We start from the raw sequence: 12,628 nt of genomic DNA, 5'->3' as shown, positions 1-12,628 counted from the left end.
AGTACATGCCCCAGCTCTGCTCTCCAGCTACTCTGGATCTTCTCCATCTTGTGAACACTTGCCTGTGCCATGTTCTTATTCTCAGAAGGGGGCTATGTGACTTGTAGTTAGAAGATACGCTAAGTGACTCATTCTTCATTCACTCTGACTGTCCTTTCCTCTCCAATTATTCCAGAAGAGGTTTCTTTCTTCCTCTTGGAACTGAACCTCTCTGCTTGGGCTCAGTAATTCCCCCTCCATTGACTTTATAATTTTAATATTATAGAGATTGTTCTCTTCTCTTCTCTTCTCTTCTCTTCTCTTCTCTTCTCTTCTCTTCTCTTCTCTTCTCTTCTCTTCTCTTCCCTTCCCTTCCCTTCCCTTCCCTTCCCTTCCCTTCCCTTCCCTTCCCTTCCCTTCCCTTCCCTTCTTTTCCTTCCCTTCCCTTCCCTTCCCTTCCCTTCCCTTCCCTTCTCTCTCTCTCTCTCTCTCTCTCTCTCTCTCTCTCTCTCTCTCTGACTCCCTTTAATGTCCATTTCTAGAGGTTCTCAAGTCTTATAGACAAACAGAAAGATGGACAGATAGACAGACAGATAGGAAGACACATAGAGACATGTGTGCTCAAAGCATCATGAACATGAGGACTTTTGCTTAGCTTAACATCTTTCCTCCCACCAACAGCCAAACATATTAACTACAGGCTTACTCCTCATTGTCTCAGTTCCTCCTAGGTGATTGGCCATGCCAAGATGAATCTGCATATCTCATTCTCAACCACCAGCTGTCCAAAACACACTGAAGTGGACACTGAAGGCCAGTGCTGTAGCCACAGATGCAGGACTGATGCTCTGGATGAAGAGCAGAAGGGCCATGTGGTCCAAATAAGTGGTAGAAATGACAAGTAAGGGTTTCCTATGAAGCAAGGTGTCTTGAGCCATGGCAGAGTGCACCTTCTGTTGAGTAAGGGGCATTCTTGGTATAGACCAAGGAGAACTGGCATCCAGGTACGTTGTGGACGCCAATGTGGGTGTTCTCAACTTGTTTATTGTAAAAACAGAGAGAAAGGTATTCCTGGATGGACAGATACTATGGTGCCTAGTTGGTTGGAGCTCAAAAGGTTGAGCAGAATCTAAAACCTTTTCGGTCTCTCTATAGAAGATGATGCCTACCAATATGTCAGAAAGCCTGTAAGCAAAGATGATGAGAAGCCCAGGACCAAAGCCCCCAAGACTCAGTCTCTTGTTACTCACATGTACTGCATCGCAAATGTCTACATACTGAAGACAAGCAAGGAGGGGGCTGTAGGATGTGCTGGACTTTTGGCTCAGAGAATGAAGGAAGCCAAAGAAAAACAGCAGGAACAGATTGCCAAGTGATGGAGGCTGTCCTTGATGAGAACTTCTCAGTCTACTAAAAAATATGTCTTTAGGAGTAACAAACAATGATCAGACCTTGAAATCAAACCATAAGTCTGCTGTTCTAACTTCCAGTCATTTCCCACAGAATTTCAGCTCTGTTCTTCTGTTTGGCATCCCTCCCCTTCATTCCCTGAAATGGTCAGGCACAAGTCTATAAGATAAGAGTCAGAGTTTCTGTATTTAAGATCCCAGTCTATATTTAGGATTTCTTCTGGAATGTCTGACACAATTATCCCTATGCCCTAAAAATGTACTCTATCTTAATGGCTTTGATGATCCTGATGAAATGTTTTAGTTTTCCTCCTATATTCTAAGAATTCTCTTCCCTTTGGTCTGGAGTTGTCTTCCTAATTCTGAATATTACCCAAGCCTCAAAGGGTGGCTCTCCAGACATCTTTCTGTGCCACTGGGGAAGGGCTAGGGATTCCATCATCCCTTGATCCTCATCCTGTCAAGACTGCAACGTCCTTCTACTAACATGTGCATGGGGCATCACCTGTGCTGGTTTTGGTCCTTTGGGAATTAGATTAAAGATAGAATCTAAAGCAGAAGAGGCATACTAGAGCTAATGCTTGTGCAGAGGAAGCAGAGGAAGCAGAGGAAGGGAGCAGAGTAGAGAGGGACCCTGCAGACTTTCACACAGTGTGATATCTGAAAAGAGAGAGTACAAGGAAAGGATGATTGGGTGACTGGGTAGGCACAGGTCAGGTGAGTATATCCCACAGCTCCACAGCAGGCCCAGCCCCCAGTTTAAGGTCCTGGGCAATGACTGTGAAAGGGGATTCAACATGGAACAGGAAGTTCTCTCTCTCTCTCTCTCTCTCTCTCTCTCTCTCTCACACACACACACACACACACACACACCCTGGTACGTTCATGCATATATCCAATTTTTGTCCCTTTTCTACTATCCCCTCTCTCGTTGCCCTCTTCCCCTGCTGAAGTAATTCTTTCCAGGAAGCATTCTCCTACTTGAATTCCTCCTTGAATATCTTTTTTTTTCCTCCTAAGTTTCATCACGGTTGCCTGTGTGTGCTGGGGGATATTTTTCAGTGTCTACACCACTGAAATGATATCACCTTCTCCAGCATCCATCAACTGACAAGAGACCGTCAATGAGAGGTGAGGTATCATGAGTTTCAACCCATGCAAGATGAAATGGTGCTAGGTCCAGTCTTGTATGAGCCTTGTGCAGCCCGCCCTGCCCCCACACCCCAGCTACATTGAATTTGTCTAGGCAATGGCAGTGACATGTCTAGAAAACCCATTTCCCAGGATTCTTCTCCAACCTCTAGCTCATAGCTTCATTCCGCTCCTCTTCCATGATGTTCCCTGAACCTTGTAGGGAGTGATATAGAGTACTGTTTAGGGGCAGGGACCAACTATTCTGTCTCTTCTAAGCTTAGTCACTGGCTTAGAGCTGCCTGGGCAGAGTGTGCTCTTGGCTTGCACGCCATGGCATAACTTAAAGAGCTGCAGCTGGAGGCTGCCAGAGATCTATACTCCTTAAAGCCCGTTGGCTCCTGAAGGGAGCTCTCAGACGAGGCATATGAAACAGTCCAGTGTCTCTCACCACACAAGCCTCCCTGCATTTATCTTCTCTGTCTTGTGGGAATCAGCGTTTCTACATTTTCCAGAAACACCAAGTATCCTTTGGTTTTTCCAGGACCCCTTCCCCCACTCAACAGTGGCTACTCTTAATATCTATTATAATGCTTCCTTAGTGGCTCCATCTTCTTGTTTCCCAAAGTCACTGTCTAAATCCATACAATTATTATTTCACATGGATTGCTGCCACAAGTGTATTCTCTTGTCTGGCTTCTTTTCCTCACCTCTCATACTAGAGTTTCACAGAGTTTAATCCTTGGTTTCCATCTTTTCTCATATTCAAGTTTCATTGTATATAAACCTCCCCACTAATTAATCACTACTGAAAACAAATGACTCAAAAGTGTTATTTCTAGCCCTTTCCTCATGGTTTTCATCGCAGAGGTAGAAATATGAATAATATAATTAATATTGGGTATTGACTAGTTAAGCCAGCGTCGGAGAGATGACTCAGTGGTTGGGAATACTTGCTGCTCTTCTGCGGGACCTGAGTTCAGTTACCAGCGCTCATGTCAAATGGCTCATAACTGCCTGAAACTCCAGCTCTAGAGGAACTGGATCCTTTGGTTTCTGCAGGCGCCTGCATTCATGTGCTCATACCTAAATGTACATGTGCACACGCATGTATACACACACACACACACACAATTAAAAATAAATCTTTGAAAGTAGTTAATCAATAAAAATGACTTTGTGTATACATTTTTTTCCTGTATTTTGGGTTTTTGTTTTGTTTGTTTGTTTATTAGTAGATTTCCAGAAAGGAAATGGTTGCTGTCTTCATTATAGAGATTAGACAATCTAAGGTCTGTCACTTAGCCATTTCATTGAGATAAAAGCAAAACCCCATGGTCTAAGAATGTGAAAGAATTCACTAAGGCTGCCCAGCCTGTAGACATATAAGACATAAGAAGGGGAGCTTCACCCTGGGATGTCTGTGCTAGACCACTTCCCGATGCTAAGCTATGACCTACAATGAACGAGTTCTACCAGGCTGCTTCATGGGTGGAGGATTTAGAGTAAGCACCAAAGGATAACTAATGATCTAACTTAATGGAAACTGCAGCCTAGTTTGGGATACAGAAAGGCAGTATAAGTAGCATGTGCTTTGTGTGATTTCTCAGAAGGCCAGGCGAGTAGGAAAACCTAGCCAGAGTGAGCTGAAGTCGCTTGTGAATGAGAGTTTTAGCCTTGGTCTCCCTGTGGTTTGGAAAGGAAGCAGGAGCCCTTCATGGTTGATTCCCATTGTTCAATTCTTGAAAGACCTTACTCAAAAGCAAGCAAAGGGTGCACACTGATGCATCTGGAGCTGGTCCTCTACCAGTTCCTTGGCCCAGGGCTGCTTCCATGAGGAAATGCCCTGTGATGTTTCTCAGCAAGCTGTGACATCTCTGCCTTCACCCAAGGAGAGATCTGGTTCTTGTTTGGACCCGAACCAAGAAGCGATTTTTCTGGCCAATGAGAGTTAAACATATCCCTTATTGCTTCAGCATGAAAAAGGGGTGGGTGGGTATGCAGTTCAAAGAGGGAGAACAGCCAGGCAACAATTCTTAACTTAGGAAATAAAAGGAGGCATCTGAGGTTTTACAGAATGTATTGATGGCAGCTGATTTCTAAGGGAGACAAAAATAGACCAGAGTTTGTCAGCTTGAGGAAAATTGACATTTTGGGCTTGATAATTCTGTGCTGTGAAGGGCTGTCCTAGGAGTCAGACTTTGTGTAGCACCCCGACCTTCCACCAGATGCCAGCAATACCCTCATTCCTGTCATGACAATGAAGATGCCTCTGGACACTGTCAAATATGCTCCAAGAGGCAAAACCATCCCCAAATGAGAACTACCAAATTAGAATAATAGGTTCCTTGAAAGAAAGAGCCAATTCCTATGCAGAAAGCAATAGAAACGAAGATACAGGATATAAATGATGCTCATGGGTTCAGAACACAGAAGAGGCCCCACATTCTGAGAACAGAGGGTCCTCTAGTCAGCCAGTTAGGGTCTGATCCGAATACACATTGAGGAAAAAATGGCATGAACACAGAAGGAAGGCCTCTCTAAAGTGAGTCTGCCCACATCCACATCCTGCCTGCTACACAGATCATGAGCCTTGTGCTTGAGCTGGTGCATGGCTTCTGCCAATCCTAAGAGAATCCTCCAGAAAATAAAGACATTGTCTTCTCAATTCCTGACCTGCATAGATCTCATTGAAAACTATTCTCAGGATCCTGGTGTCAGAATGTATGAAGACATGTGGGAAAGTCGAGACTGGCTTTCTTCTGATTGAATACCTCATACATAAAGCCTTAATGTCAGGAGAGATTGAAGAAGCCATCCCACAAAGTGTCCCAAATCTCCTGAATAACATCCTTGCAGGTGACGGAAACCAGTGCGAGTGAGATCCTACTGCAGGACAGCATGAGTTACTGGAAAGCTTCCCTGCTGGGGGAGGTCTCCCAGTGGAACTAAGATCTGGTTCTGCCCCCTGAAATTGGGACAGGTCTACTCCCTCATTCAAATGTCTGTGGTCTCTTTCAGCGGCCTGGTCATCAGTCTTCTCATGCTAACCAGGCATTTCCAGTGACCCCCATCTCCGCTCATGTGAACACTCCTTTCCCAGGATGTGATAAGTGCTTTACTGTGCTCAGCAACGATCCTAAGCCTTCCCCTCTCACTCAGGTCCCTCTCTCCTTGACAGGCTTGTCCATGACCTCACACAACAGCCCATTCTTCCCTCTCGTTCTTTTCCTGTGTGTTTCTGCTCTCAATACTTCTTCCAAACTCGTTCCTCAGGTTGTTTTCTATCTTCTCCAATAAGATGGGTGAGGGGCTGTCTCTACGAGTCAATCTCCACTTGCGTCATTGATCCTGGCCACTGTCCCCGTCTGGTAGTTTATTCACAGGAGTAGATGGTGCACTTTAAAAACCAGTTAACAAACATGGCCAGCTTGCCTTCAAGCCACTGCTATTGGCATAGTCCCCTTTCACATCTTAGCTCTGCTGTGGATGTGGTCACACATTTGAAAGTGTCACTGGAATCATTATTGTCATATGTTCTTTTAGCTATTTGGGGTCTAACTACCTCGTCCAGTTGGAAATCTCTTATTTCTTTTTATAATACCAGAGGCTAGAGAATCAGGCCAAGTTCTTACACGTTGTTCAAGAATAAAAGTAACTGGGGCTGGGGACATGGCTTGCCATGTAAATGTGAGATTGTGAGTTCAAACCCACTAATACCCATATAAACAAAGAGCACAGAGGTGCTTGTCTGTCATCCCAACACAGGCAGAGAGAGATAGGAGAATATATGGGATTTATTGACTGCCTGGCTGGACCCAGCTAGTCATGCCCAGTCAGGATCTTCAGCTTCAATGAAAGACCCTATCTCAAAGAAAGTAGAGGGAGACAGAGGAAGATGCCCAGTGTGGACCTCTGGTCTCTCATATATATGCATATGTGTGCATTTTTTTGTGCACATTAAAAACACTCACACATGAACATATATATGTATATACCACACACACACACACACACACACACACACACACACACACACACACACACAGCACCAAGTGCAGAGCTCATTGCATGGCCCTTCCATATTGCAGCACTATTAGTTTCTTAAGCAGCATTTCTTTCCCTGTCTAGAGCTGTGTTGTTTATCAAAGCAGGCATCAGTTTCTTCACAAGCCCACAGGAGTTAAGGACATGGGACATCCTCCTTTCATCTATATGTCTCCACACCTAGTGGGAACCCAGTGCCCTCTGAATGATCGCATGACTCCAGAAACACAGGATCAATCGTGCCTTGTAATTTAAAAGGAACTTACAATTCTACGCTGGTAGCTCTGGGCTTTTTGGCAATGATACTGCATTTCAAGCCATTTCTCTTCATGAACGACTTAGAATGACAAAGAGACAGTGATGGGTATTCCCCAAGACATTTCCCCAGTGGAGAGCGCCATTGTGCTGGAGCCAGGTGGGGGCAGGGGTGGGGAGCTCAGCTTGGCACTGATGGCCTTCGTGGGTCAAGGTGACCGACAGAGGCAGCCTCTTGGGTTCAGCTGTGGGCCAGACACTGCAGGTGGAACAAAGGCAGCATTGATGATGCTACTCACAGAGCTGGCCCCTGGGCAAGCACCAGAGGGCTTGCTGGCATCTTTATTCCATGCCAGGCTCATCTCTACCACTGCCCTCAGGGCCCACAGTTGTAACAGTCATACAAGAAGAGGGCGAAGGGATCTGTTAGGCCAGGTGGAGGTTCATTCAAGAAGCCTGCCCCAGTGTCATGAAACAGAGATGTATTCTAGCCTGTAGTGTGCATTTTCATTCTCATGATTGACTTGCAATTGGTTACATAGCAATGATAAAACAAAGGGGCTATACACCGGCCTTTTAACTAAGTTTACACCTTATGCTGGCAATAATACTGCTCCCCTTCCCAATACTACTAACATTTGCAGTTTTATTGGGGGGGGATACTTGTCTTAAGGGCTTACTGTGTTGTGTGTCAGGTACCATGTTGCCATGCTATGGGTTCTTATAACAGTCCTCTAGAGGAGATATATTATTCCTGTTTTGTAAACACTGGACAGAGGCTCAGGCAATTGAAGCTGCTTTTTACCATATTCCCTGTAAATAACCAACACAAGCTTTTAAAATGATCCACTGAAGCTCAGTCTGAAGGTAACCATTTTCCTGCTATTTCAAAATATAAGGTAAGCAATGTTCCCTCAAAAATAGAACACAGGGCCAACAAGATGGCTTAGGAGTTAAAGTGTTTGCTACTCAAGCCTGAGGACTTGAGTTTGAGCCCCAGAACCCAAATAAAGAGGGAAGGAGGAAAGCATAGGAAAGAGGGAAGCATAGGATTTCTGAGATATGACAAGTGGGCGTTTCCCACTGCCTCTACGTTCTCATGGAGCCTGAAGCTTTTAGAGGGCATCAGTATGGGCAGCTACTCAAAGAGGCATACACATGGCTGAGTGGCACCTTTGTCTTTGTGTCTGCCTCTAAACTTAAGCAGGTTTCTTCCTCAAGAAGGCATACTGAGGTCTTCCCTTTGACCTGGATGCTTATCGGGAGAAAACACAGCTTGAGGATTTCCGGCAACTGTTTGAATGATCCTTGAAGGGGCCAATCATAGAGATTTCAAAGGAACTGGAGGACCCAGAGAAGAAACGGAAACCTCACCTTTGCCCTTAGCTTTGTGTGTCTGTCAACCAGGGGACCTGTGGGCCAGCTCACTGCTGTCTCCAGGTGTGTTCAAGGGTGTCCAATTTCAAAGAACTCTGGGAACTCTTACTCTAAACCCCAAACAAAAGGCTGGGGCTTTGATTTGAAACAGATAGACAATTCAAATTGTTCTGCAGGGTCCTAGCTACTCCATGAGATAAGATCCAGTGGCACAAGGGACATAATTTCCAGCCACAATGAGCAGGGGTTCTATATGGCAAAGGGCAGGGAGACCCAAAATGAAGCCACCGGAAGAATGAGGCCTGAACTAAGGTATGAAGGGCACACACACAGGAACAGCACAGTGTTAATTTCTTCTAGCAATCTACCAGACTATGATATCCATGGTTTGTCATGGCCTTTACTAACACTGCTGTCATGCATTCTCCCCACTTTCTGGAAAGGTGTGTGTGTAGACCCACAATAGGAATCAGACAGATAGATGCATGGGAACAAACTCACAGAACCACAAGCATGAGAGGGCAAAGGCAATATCAGCTACAAACATGTCTTTAAAAAATCAACACAACAAAGATGATTTAGAAAAGTGATTTTAGAAGAACATGGATATTGGTAAATGAGAGATAGATAGTGAATGTAGAAAAAATTCTAATGCCCAATGAAAAAGAAGCAAGGAAGAGGTTATACCTGGTCAGTTACTGTAGCCTCATGGAAATGCATGAGAATAGTCTTGGAATACATTGATCTGCACCAGCACCTGTTGAGTACACAGTATATCTCTGTGCTTCAAAGAGCATGAGTAATGCCACCTCAGTCTTTAAGTGGAAGTTGGTGAAGATGTTCCTGTTAACATCCCACAGAAAGGACTGCAAAACCTAAGGCTGTGACAGAGGTTAAAGGAGCTTCAGTTTGTGGTTACTGATGGGTGCGGAGGCACACACTGCCAGCCCCTGCAGCAGGAGACCGTGCTGATGTTGGAGGTAGGTGATATAGGCACATTTTTAAACCTTGTAATTTGGTCTCTAAATGTTTTCAAGTATGAATGATTAAAGACCTCTGATGGATTGATAGAATTAATACTGTAAAGATGAACATCCCGTCCAAAGCAATTCATAGGTTCAATGCAATCCCAATAAAAATTCCCATGACAAAAGCAGGAAAAAAAATCCTATGGAAGATACTCTCCCACTCTGTGGGCTTTGTGGTCACCCCAGATTGGTTGATTCTTTGCTATACAGAAGCTTTTTAGTTTTATGAGGTCCCATTTGTCAGTTGACCTTAGCCCCTGAGCAAATGCAATTCTATTTAGAAAGTCCTTTCCCAAACATAGGTGTTGGAGGTACTGTCTATGCACCCCTCCAAAAAACCCAGAAAATTTGCCTGAGATATTTTCCTCAGATTCCAAGCTATAGTATAGAGTTATAGCAATAAAGGTAATGGGAGTCTGCCACAAAAACAGTCATGAAGATCAATGGGATGAATTAAGAGCACACTGAAGTACAGCATCTTTTATTTGACAAGACACCAAGTTATACACAGGGGGAAAGACAGCACCTTCAACAAATGGTGCCAGCAAAATTGGGTGGTCACGTGAGAAGGAATGAAATTAGAGCCATATCTATCACCCTTCACAAAAGTCAGCGAAAGTTGAGCAAAGGCCTCACCATGAAATGGGCAAGATGAAACTCCTAGAGAAAAGCATAGGCAGAATTAGAAAACAGGCTAAAAAACATTCATGATGGAACCCCGAGTCAGAAAGACACACACTGCCTATTCTAAGTTGTGAATCCTAGCTCTGAGACTTTGAATGTGAGTTTATAACCTGAAGTAACCACAGAATCCAGGAAAGTAGAAATGGATCATGGGAGATGAGGGGAGAAGGAACTTTAGAAAGGGGGCTCACAATACATAGGTTCTAGGAAGGGCAGAGGGGAACTGGGAAGGAACTTAACTGGGGGTTGAGGTGGGCGTGGGTAACAGAGAGGAGGGAGGAAGGAGAGATGGGCTTCCCAACCAGAACTCAAACATTCAGAGAATGTGCTTGGATCTAATTGAACCACAAGGCTTATTGTTTGGTCAGGCACAGCACAGAAAGTATGTCCCCAAGTCAGAGTCTATAAGCATTTCAGAAAGCTCTGGCTACTGAGAGCGTGAAATGAAATTAGCCATGCTGGGTGCTTAGCACAATGCCCTGGGACACTCACAAAAACTTGGCAGATACTGCCTCTACTATTACCACATGCCAGGGACTGTCCTTCCAACCCACATACAAGACAAACACAGAGCATAGCCACAACCACCTACTGTCTGGAGGAAGAGAAAAACAAACAAACAAACAAAACAAAAACAAAAAAACAAAAAAACCTCAGTCCAGATAGCACTCTTGTTGTGATCCAAAGGACACAGCTGCTTTCAGGGGATTTTCTCTGACCTTTGCCCAACGTAGTCTTCTTAACAGAAGCAGAGCTCACACAGGCAGCATGACCCTGTTTGGAGTTCCTTAATTAACCCTGTCCATAACTAGCTAGGTAAGTCTAAACTTCTTCATCCGGGGATTTCAAAGCCTCTGAGATGTGCCCTACCATATTTCCCAAAGCATTCCCTGTTTCTAGTTTATACAGGAGGCAACCAACTCTCCCAAGGCTTTTGCCATTATTATTTATTATTATTACTTTTATTTGAGACGTGATCTATGTAGCTTAGACTGGCTTCAAACACACACTCCTCTTGCCTCATCTCCTGAGTGTGGGATTGGAATTGTGAATCATTACTGTGAGGGACCCACCTAATCCCTTCTATTTTTAGAGCCCAGTTCAAGGCCAGCCCTTTTCAGGAAGTCCACATGTCTACTTCTGTCCGTTTAACCTCCATCTCATGGCATTACATTTCATTCTTCAACTAGTTAATACCTATTTATCTGGCAGTACCTACAAAAATGGAATGTGGACGTGCAGAGTACAGGGGTTTATGGGTTCCCGTATATGAACAGTCAAGTAGCCTGGGGGCAAAGGCTGGATCCTTACATATACCACAGGGGCCAGCTTGGTCACTGAGCAACTCTTTTTGGCTAAGAGAGGCCATGTAGCAGTTTCCCTTTGAAAGAAAGGCAAGCTATTCTTATTCAAAGAAGAATGAACTCTGGAGATATCCTCATCGGTAGTGTGCTTGTGTAGCATATGCGAGGCAGGGGTCTGATCTCTCAAACTACAAAACAACTCTCAATCACACCAATAACAAAAGACCAAAACTAGAGCCAGGCCAGCCACGGAACAGCAAGCACAGTTGGTGTCCTTCACCTTGAGTCAAATTCCTTTCACTGGTCTATAGCTGCCTGTGCTGGTCAGGTAGCAAGCTGTAACCCTATTGAGAACTGTGGAGCAACAGAACTCCTTTTATGCTGACCTCTAGTGAAGGGTGCCCAGCCTTGGGGCGGGACTACAGCTCACCACTCTGACAGAGCATTTGCATCCCAGAGAATGTCTACCATTCCTGCATGCACTGTTAACCCACCGGGGATGGGGGAAACCCACTGGAGAGCTCATCAGAGACTCTCCTTCAGATCTCTTCAAAGAAGTCCTGTCATTTGCCAATGTGATCTTAATGTTGTGCAGATGGCAGGCTAATCCATCTTCAGATGATCTAATTGCATTGAACTTTCATGAAACATTTTGTGGAGTTGCGATGTCTTAATTGTGGGGTGAGTGCTAAATGTCTTCAAGAGTACTGAGCCAAGCACTCCCTTTAGGCTGAGCATTCCCACCAAGCCAATCATTCCCCCCATCCCCCTCCAGCCCACCCCAACCCCCACCCTGAGCCAAGCATTCTCATTTAAGTGAAGCACTGCCACTAAAGTAGCGAATTTCCAATGGAAACATTCAGGAGGGGAATTGGGAGGTAGGAGTGAACAGACTCAGCAAGTCCAGTTCTTAGGGTCCAGTGCTGATAAATATCCAGTTCTGTTCCAACTTACTGGCAGAAAATTTCCACACAGGGCTTGTGGAGGGTCTCCGGTGCCTCGCAAGCATTACAAGTCCATTTCCCACAAAGAGAATGGGAACAGTACAGGGTAGTGGAGAGGGAAGGACCATCAGAGGAGGACTTGGGAACCTGGCTGGTGGAGACGTCAAGCAAATAGTATTTTCTTGGCATTCCTCAGTTCTGTTGCTCTCTTAGTCCAGAAAGCTTTATAAACCTTGACCACACAGTTACCTATAGGAACTATGTTGAATCATATGGGTTCTAGGCTGAGGAAGACCTGATCTTCAGCTTCTGGAGTTGGGAAGAAGGCTCATATGTGCTGGTGAGGTTAGTCACGAGCTCTTTAATACCATGGTTTCTTGAAATGGTGCTAATGTTGCTTCTTCAGCAGGAATACTCTGTGAAGTTGTCTTCAAACTTGTGAGTTTGCATTTGGGACAGCCTGGATTTTC

At 44.8% G+C, this 12,628-nt stretch overlaps 1 protein-coding gene and 1 pseudogene across 1 annotated transcript in view; one reads left to right on the top strand and one right to left on the bottom strand.

The window, feature by feature from the left end:
- The window catches only part of Ror1 (receptor tyrosine kinase like orphan receptor 1), a 350,403-nt gene that overhangs the window by 82,604 nt on the left and 255,171 nt on the right, over positions 1 to 12,628 (bottom strand). The gene's annotated exons all lie outside the window — the stretch shown is intronic.
- On the top strand, positions 729 to 1,424 carry LOC127679724 (40S ribosomal protein S6-like; annotated as a pseudogene).

The sequence above is a fragment of the Apodemus sylvaticus genome, chromosome 3 (genome assembly GCF_947179515.1).
Source record: "Apodemus sylvaticus chromosome 3, mApoSyl1.1, whole genome shotgun sequence".
NCBI lineage: Eukaryota > Metazoa > Chordata > Mammalia > Rodentia > Muridae > Apodemus > Apodemus sylvaticus.
The sequence above is the reverse complement of the archived record's forward strand: the minus strand, read 5'-3'. Positions and strand labels throughout refer to the sequence as shown.